The sequence below is a fragment of the Sus scrofa genome, unplaced genomic scaffold (genome assembly GCF_000003025.6).
Source record: "Sus scrofa isolate TJ Tabasco breed Duroc unplaced genomic scaffold, Sscrofa11.1 Contig61, whole genome shotgun sequence".
Classification (NCBI taxonomy): domain Eukaryota; kingdom Metazoa; phylum Chordata; class Mammalia; order Artiodactyla; family Suidae; genus Sus; species Sus scrofa.
This window is the reverse complement of record NW_018085264.1, coordinates 149557-158128: the sequence shown is the minus strand read 5'-3', so window position 1 is coordinate 158128 and position 8572 is coordinate 149557. Positions and strand designations below refer to the sequence as shown.

The following is an 8572-nucleotide window of genomic DNA, read 5'->3' as shown; positions in this document are numbered from 1 at the left end:
TCAGTATATTGTTTCTGCTGAACTTTTTTTTTTCCTAATCAGTCTCTTTACGGCCCCTTTGAACTCCTTATTTCTTAGTGTGTAGATCAGTGGGTTCATGGCAGGGGTAACAGTGGAATAAAAGACACTGAGAAGTTTACCCTCATCCTGATTTGGACTGTCTCCTGGCTGGATGTACATGTAGATAACAGTCCCATAAAAGAGGGATACCACAATGAGGTGAGAGGAACAGGTCCCAAATGCCTTTTGCCTCCCTGCTGCAGATTTGATTTTGAGAACAGCTACAATAATGAAACCATAAGAAACCAGAATAAGAAGAGGAACAAGACCCATAATCAGGCACATGGCAAATGTGGTTACCTCCATGGCGGTGGTGTCTACACACGCAACCTTGATCACTGCAGACATTTCACAGAAAAAGTGATCCAGGTGGTGATTTCCACCTCGAGGAAGAGTCAAGGCATAGGGGGAAAGTATCATGCAATTAATAACACCAACGACCCAGGCAATGGCTACAAGGCCCTGACAAAGTCGGGGCTTCATTATGGTCACGTCGTCCAGAGGCTTGCAGACAGCATTGAATCGGTCATAAGACATCACAGCCAGAAGGATACATTCAACTGAGCACAGTACCACATCAGTGAAAAGTTGAAAAGCACAGCCATGAAATGTAATTCTTTTGTCTTTGCCCCAGTTATTGACCAACATCTGTGGGACTATATTTGTGGTCTAACAGAGATCCAAAATGGCCAAACTTCTAAGGAAGAAGTACATGGGCGTTTGGAGGTCGTCATCAAGAAAAGACAGCAGGACAATGGCTATATTTCCCATCCAGGCAATGGTGTAGAAGAAAAATATAATCCAAGAAATAATCATCTCCAGTTGGGGCTGTTCTCTGAATCCAAGGAGTATAAATCCACCAAAGTAGCTATCATTGATCATTCTTTTTCTTTTTTTCTCAATAGGAATTCTGAAGATAAAATAATCAACACAGTAAATGCCACATGAGTATATTCAGAAACTTCACTACCAGATTCAGATCAGGTGTTACAGTAATGATAGGGATAACAGTTTTATTATCAAACACATAAATGTAATTTTTTTAATGGTGCAGATAATATAAAATTTAAGGCGTGATAGTAGAAGTGATGGATTATTACATGAATATTTGAATATCAAGTGAAATGTCCAAATTAGGATTCTAATGGAGAGATTGGTTGATAAAACCTGGAAATTTGCATCAATTTCTAGATATACAAAAGAGAGCTTTGTTCAATTTAATGTCATTAAATGTCATTTAATGTGACTGATTTGTTCCTGGGAGAATTTTCTCTGTGCCAAAAGCATAGCATAGTAGTGCATGCTAAAAAATGAAGAATTTGAAACAATAACTTTGTTTTATCTTTTAAAATATGATTATACATCAGTTCCACTAAGAAAGTCATTAGTATTAAATCAAAGAGGATAATTTCCAATTCTATCTGAAGAAAGCATTTCTTGGAGTTATTTTCAAATATAAGATTCCTGGGACTTCTCTAAACATTTTAATTAATTAATTTATTTATTGGTAGGACAAGTAACCATTCTTACTACCAAAACAGCCAGAGGAAGGTATAAATCTGTTATGGACCTGCTCCTCTTACGTTATTGTATATATTTACAATAAAACTTGAAATATAAATTTACACCTCAAAAACAGGATATCATAGGATGAAGGGAATCATCATTTATATCAACATTATTCTCAACTTCATCACTTTATTTTAGTGAGCACCAAGATTTATACCCAGGTCTTTCTTTCCAAAGGGCCTTCTCTTCACCAATGTGCCAGTCTCTTTTTGCAGATAATTTCCCACTTGCTTTCTCAGAAAAATGCTTATCAGTATGTTCTTATGCATGACAATGAATTCAGGTCAAATAAAATCAAGAATAAAAGAACTGGATGAAATTCTATGTACTTCCTTTCTTATCAGTGAAGGTCAGGATATTGGAAGTTGGAGGTGTAAGGCATTTGCAACAATAATAGCTTACTTTCTGTTTCTGGGCTTCATTGATATAGCCCATCATTCTGCTGACTTTTTTTATTTTTTGTCTTTTTGTCTTATTAGGCTCACACCTGTGGCATATGGAGGTTCCCAGGCTAGGGGTCCAATTGGAGCTGTAGCCTCTGGCCTATACCACAGCAACACGGGATCCGAGATGTGTCTGCAACCTACACCACAGCTCATGGTAACGCCAGATCCTTAACCCACTGAGCGAGGCCAGGGATTGAACCCATGTCCTCATGAATGCTAGTTGTGTTCATTAACTGCTAAGCAACAATGGGACCTCCTCTGCCAATTTCTTTTACTCCCCTAATCCAGGGTTTCTCAACTTGGAATTTCTGACATTTTAGATAATATTGTATAATGGGAGCTGTTCTGTGCTCTGTTGGATGTTATTATCATCACTCTCTCTAACTCACTACTTTCCGGTAGCACTTCCTCCTCAGTTGTGACAATCAAAAATGTTTCCAGGCATTACCAAAAGTCCCCTGTGTGGTGAATGGACAAAAAATGAATTGAAAACTTGAGTGTAAGACCTGCAACCATAAAACTTCTAAAATGAAACAAAGGAGTAAGCTCCTTGGCATAACTCTTGGAGATGACATTTTGGATTTGACATCAAAAGCAAAGGCAATAAAAGCAAAAATAAGGAAGTGGTACTACATCAAACTAAAAAGCTTTTGTATGGCAATGGAAACTGTCCACAAAATGAAAAGATTACGTACTGAATGGGACAAAATATTTATGAGTCATATATGTGGTAACAGGTTCAGATACAAAAATACAAAGAACTCATACAATTTAATGGCAAAACTCCAAACAATCTAATTTAAAAATGGGCAGAGGATCTGAAGAGAAAATTTTCCAGAGAAGACATAAAGATGGCTAACAGGTACATGAAAAGGTGCTCAACATCACTAATCATCAGAGAAATGCAAATTAAAACCACAATCAGTTATCAACTCCATTTGTCAAAATTACTGCAATCTAAAGAGAAATGGCAATCCCATTTACAAGTGCATCAAAAATAATAATATACCTAGGCGCAAATTTAACCAAGGAGGTACTCTGGATATTATAAGACATCGACCAAAAAAAAAAAATTAAGAGGGAGTTCCCTTGTGGGGTGCAATGGGTTAAGGATCTGGTGTTATCACTGCAGTGGCTCAGGAATTGTTGCTGTGGCATGGGCTCAATCCCTGGCCTGGGAACTTCCATAAGCCATGGATGCAGGAAAAAAGGACCTACTGTGCTCATGGAAGCACAGTAATAGTGTTTAAATGTCTATACTACCCAAGGCAATCTATGGAGTCAATGCAATCCCTATCAAAATGCCAATGGAATATAAAATAAACAAACAAGCAAAAAGCCTGAGCTTATAGAAACAGAACAGATTGTTGGGGGGCTAGGAGTGGGTGAAATGAATGAAGGTGGTCAAAAGGTACAATCTTCCAGTTATAAAATAAATAAGTCCTGGAGATGTCATGCACAGCATGATGACTAGAGATAACAGTTCTGTGTTGTATATTTGAAAGTTACTAAAAGTAGATCTTAAAAGTTATAAGAAAAAACCTCTTAACTGTGTAATGATGGATGTTAACTAGACTTATTGTGGTGCTCATTTTACAGTATATACAAATATTGAATCCTTGGATTGTACACTAAAGCTATATAATGCTATATGTCAATTATATCTCAATTAAAAAAATCACATAGCTGTCTGAACCGACTTAGCACAGAAACTTATGGTGCCTTATAAACAAGCATAATCTCTGAAATAATAATTGGAAAAAAAACCTTGTTTATAATTATGACTCTTAATCCACAAGCAGCAGTTATATCTTGTAAAATACATTTTGTGCAAGAATCTAGAAATTTATGTAATACAGTTGTTGAAAAGTTTAAAAATCATTGGTATAGCATTGGCCATGGATCTTGAAATTGAGGATATATTTATCCTAAGGCCAATTCAAAGAAATCATAAAGTAACTGATTATGATCAAAGAATCACATATATCTTTCTCACAATGTGATATATCATAATGCTTATAGGATCTCAAGTAAAATATTGTTATAAATAAACTCTTGAGTGAAAAATAATTTTTCCGGCATTCCCCAAAGTCTTCTGTGGGGTAAGTTGCCCTGATTGAGAACCACTGACCTGGTCTATAATCATTTTCAGTCTAACTTCTGCTTCCCTCTCTCCTTTTTTACCTGAAATGCTGTCATTTACTCGTAAAAGGCAAATTTACTCTTTTTACCTTCAGCTTCTCTGTGTTGCCACCTATCTTTGGCTTATTTTTTTCTCAGATCTGGAAATTGACCTCTTTTGTTGTATTATCTAACAATCTGTACTGTCGATTACATTATTTATTGTCTCCTAACATCTTGCTAGCCACAAATTAATCTTTTCCTTGTTTTTTATATAGGTTTTCTACTACTTATGTATATGTTTTCTTCAGTCTCTACAACTACTCAATCATAATAGCATGGCAGTCAAATTTTTGAGCCACTTCAAGCTATGCTATTTTCATACTTGCCTCCCTAGTGACTCATCCTGGGCTTAGGCATAGAGAAGGTTACCAATGAATACAAGTCACATTAAAAATAAATCTATGTCTAATATGCGGCACAAATGAACCTTTCCAAAGAAAAGAAAATCATGGACTTGGAGAACAGACTTGTGGTTGCCAAGGGGGAGGGGGAGGGAGTGGGATAGATTGGGAAGTTGGGGTTAATAGATGCAGACTATTGCCTTTGCAATGGGTAAGCAATGAATCCTGCTGTGTAGCACTGGGAACTATATCTAGTAACTTATGATGGAGCGTGATAATGTGAGAAAAATACATGTGTATGTAACTGGGTCACCATGCTGTACAGTCGAAAACTGACAGAACACTGTAAACCAGCTATAATGAAAAATATATATATATAAAAATAAAAATAAATAAATCTGTGTCCCTCATACATTGATTTTTATTAAACTCTGAAAGAGAAGTTTCTTCTTAAAATACAACTCCAAATCTTCAAAAAACATTCTGGCTTTTCTCATACGCCCTACAGTAAAATTATAATCTGCAGACAAAGGTAGCCTTAATTTCTTAAATATTGTCCCAGGTATCTTAGCTGCTTGAGTTTATCTGTGCCATTCAGTAGTACTGGCTAATATTTCATTTTTTAAGTAATTCTATTCTTTTTCAAATAAGAATATTTCTTTCATCAGCATTACTTCAAGTTCACTCTTTACCTTCACTTTCCTCCACTGCATCTTCTCCTCCATTTCTCCTTCCCTCCATCCATCTCCAGTGTTCTTTAAACAATGTCTGCTTTTCTTTTTGTTTCACTGATCTTCATTTTTATAGCTTCAGTTACTAGCTCTGAAAAGGTAACTCTTGCCTTGCATCTTTACTAACTCAACTTCCCTTCTCTACTGTCGGATAGGCAATTTTACCAGAGAATTTAACACTCACAAGCTTAAATCAGCACCTGACAGGTTTACAGCTCATTTACACATCAGAGTTCAAAACTGAGTTCATACTTTTTACTCCTCCAACAAATTCACTGCCTCTTTTAATGTGATATATATTCATTTTATTAGATGAATGCTCCTTAAATTACCTAGTAAGTTCCTAATAAATGTTGGTTAGAATAGATTATAGGGTAAATATTTAATCACAAACACATGAATAGAGAGGTAAAACTATGCTCATTTATAGGATCTACATTTCAAAAGATGTTAACTTGGAGATAAATAAATATCCTATATGATATGGTAGAGACTAATTGGTATAAAATCCAGGAGGCTGTATGCAAATCAGGTTGATTTTGGGAAACCGCTGCTTATATTACCCAAGACAACTTGATTTCTCCTCCACTTACCCTTATTCACCTGGGTAAACTTTTCAGTGATGATGATTCGGCCAAGAAAAATTTTGAAGGAAAAAGTTATTTTCTAAAATGCAAGATGAATATTCTATGTAAATAGAGAAGAACTATCCCTGGATTTTTCACCAACTGTCACTGTGAACCTTTATGCTTGTGGAAGGAGGCTGCCCCTGCCTCTCACCATTCCCAGTTCATAGCCCCAGTTAGTGAGACCACTTTTTTTTTTCTCCACCTGTGTAAAAGAATCCACCAAGGAGACACATCTCATCTGTGTTGTGAATGATAGCTAATTAGTTTTCTCTTAGAGCAATGATGAAATACCGAGGGACTCTGAGTATCTCATAAGCAATTAAGGTATGTTGATAATTGCTCAGAAACGCAAAAACAAAATAAGACAAACGAAACAAATCTCCTTAAGAGAAGTTATCAGTTTCCAAGGTCAACTGCTATTCTCAATTTTGAATTGAAACTAAAATTATCATCACTGTTACTCTTTTTATATATGAAGCTAATGTGAGTAAAAATAATTACAGTGGTTTTTATATTGTGCTTTATTAATCATGTACATCTCTATATATTATGTCTTACCGATCCTTAAAACCTTTTGAATGATGTTACTCTTTTTTATATAGAAGAAAACTGGATAAAAACATAGAAGTTTTGTGACAAGCCCAATGTGACCAAGTAATAAACAAACAAGTATAGACAAAATACTCACACGCTACATCTTCTGACTCCATAATGTTTTTTACTTGAACATAGCTTCGTATATGTAGTCTAACTTTTTGAAATAAGTTTAATTTACAAACATGTTTATGATTTCAGCATAGAAGGGCGGCTGGTGCCCCTGTTAGAAATTTAGCAAATAAATTAGAGGAGAAAGAAATGTAATGGAAGTAAAAATAACACAGACATATCTGTAACAAGAATTCTATAGAGGTAAACTTAGAAACATAGTGTAGAATTTAGAAATGTTGCCTCTTCCATTCATAAATGTTATGCAATATAACCCAATATAATAGTGATTATTACTAGACATGGGTCCCAAAAACTATTTTGGCTGGTTTCTCTTGATGTGAGATGTATTTTATGGGAGCATAGGTATCAGTCCTGTAATGATCTTGGAGACTGATCATCAATGAAAGTAAAAATTTCAGTATTCTTATGGTTGAATAAAAAAACTGTCTTCACTGTTATCCTCTCAGAAACTAGCCCAGAATTCATAAGGAGAACAAAACCACAATAATCTAAGACACATCTGAAACCCAGAACTGTTAAATAATGGTTTCCAAAACTAGAACAATCAAAGAGGGGGAGCTTGAGATAATGTCCTTTACTACTGAACTCAAAACCTACTGAAAAAACCAACTTCCTCTGAGCACGTGGGAAGACCTGGAGTAAAAATAAACCTAAACCCAAGCAACAATAACAAATTACAGCTAGTGGTCTCTTGTTATAGCAACAGGCAAAGGCACAGAGAATAAAGGTTGGCAATATACATTATCCAGGATCTCTGTATGGAGTCTAGGAAAAACAGAAATAGAAATCATGGAAGTAAGTCACTTTTGAAGCAAGTGGTCTATTGTCGAAAGAGTGGAGAGGACAGAGACTACATTACAGCAGATCTAGAGCGGAAAACCTCAACTTTTTAATGAGATATAACTGACATATAACATTATATTAGCTTCAGGTGTACAATATAATGATTCCATGTTGTATATATTGTAAAATGTTTACCATATAAGTCTAGTTAACAGCTACCACTACTCATAGTTATACATTTATTTCCTTGTGATGAGAAATTTTAAGATGCAATACAGTATTATTAGCTGTAGTCACTGTGCTGTACTTTACGTTCCCAAGACTTACTTATTTTATAACTGGAAAATCTCAGTTGATTGGAGAAAAGTAAAGGCCAAAATAGGTCTCATATGCGTTTAACCTGTGTCTTAGTATTTTTGCTGATCTGGAACAAGGATTTGCCTCTTCTCTAACATGAGTATTTTACAAATAATTGATCTAGAAAAATAAAAACTGAAAAAGTTAATGAAGAATAGTCAAAAGAGAATCAGGGAGTTCCCATCGTGGCTCAGTGGAAATGAATCCGACTTGGATCCATGAGGACACAGGTTTGATCCCTGGCCTCGCTCAGTGGGTTAAGATTCGGCATTGCCGTGAGATGTGGTGTATATGTCACAGACGCGGCTCAGATCTGGTGTTGCTGTAGCTGTAGTGGAGGCCAGCAGCTGTAGCACTGATTAGACCCCTAGCCTGGGAACCTCCACATGTTGTGGGTACGACCTTAAAAAAAAAAAAAAAGACAAGAGAATCAGGATTTTATACAAAAGATTGATTACTAGCCATATGCAAAACACTAGAAAATGAAACCTAGAAAGTAATAGGAAAAGGATTGGCAGATGAGGAACACTCATTACAAAATACTGTGCTGGAGGAAAGAATTGTAACCAACATAAGGTCCTTATTGCTAAAAAGCCAACCATAAAAATGTGACAGACGCTATGAACTATAGCACAAATAAAAGTGCAAAAATTCAAAAAAATATATGGCAAAATAGCAAATAGGCATGTATCATGAACTGGTAGAACTCAGGCCAGAAATATAAGGAAAAATTAAAAACAAGA

The 8572-nt window shown here is 35.6% G+C and overlaps 1 pseudogene; it reads right to left on the bottom strand.

Annotated features, from left to right (window-relative positions):
• On the bottom strand, positions 1 to 975 carry LOC100154903 (annotated as a pseudogene).
• Positions 976 to 8572: the final 7597 nt, after the last annotated feature.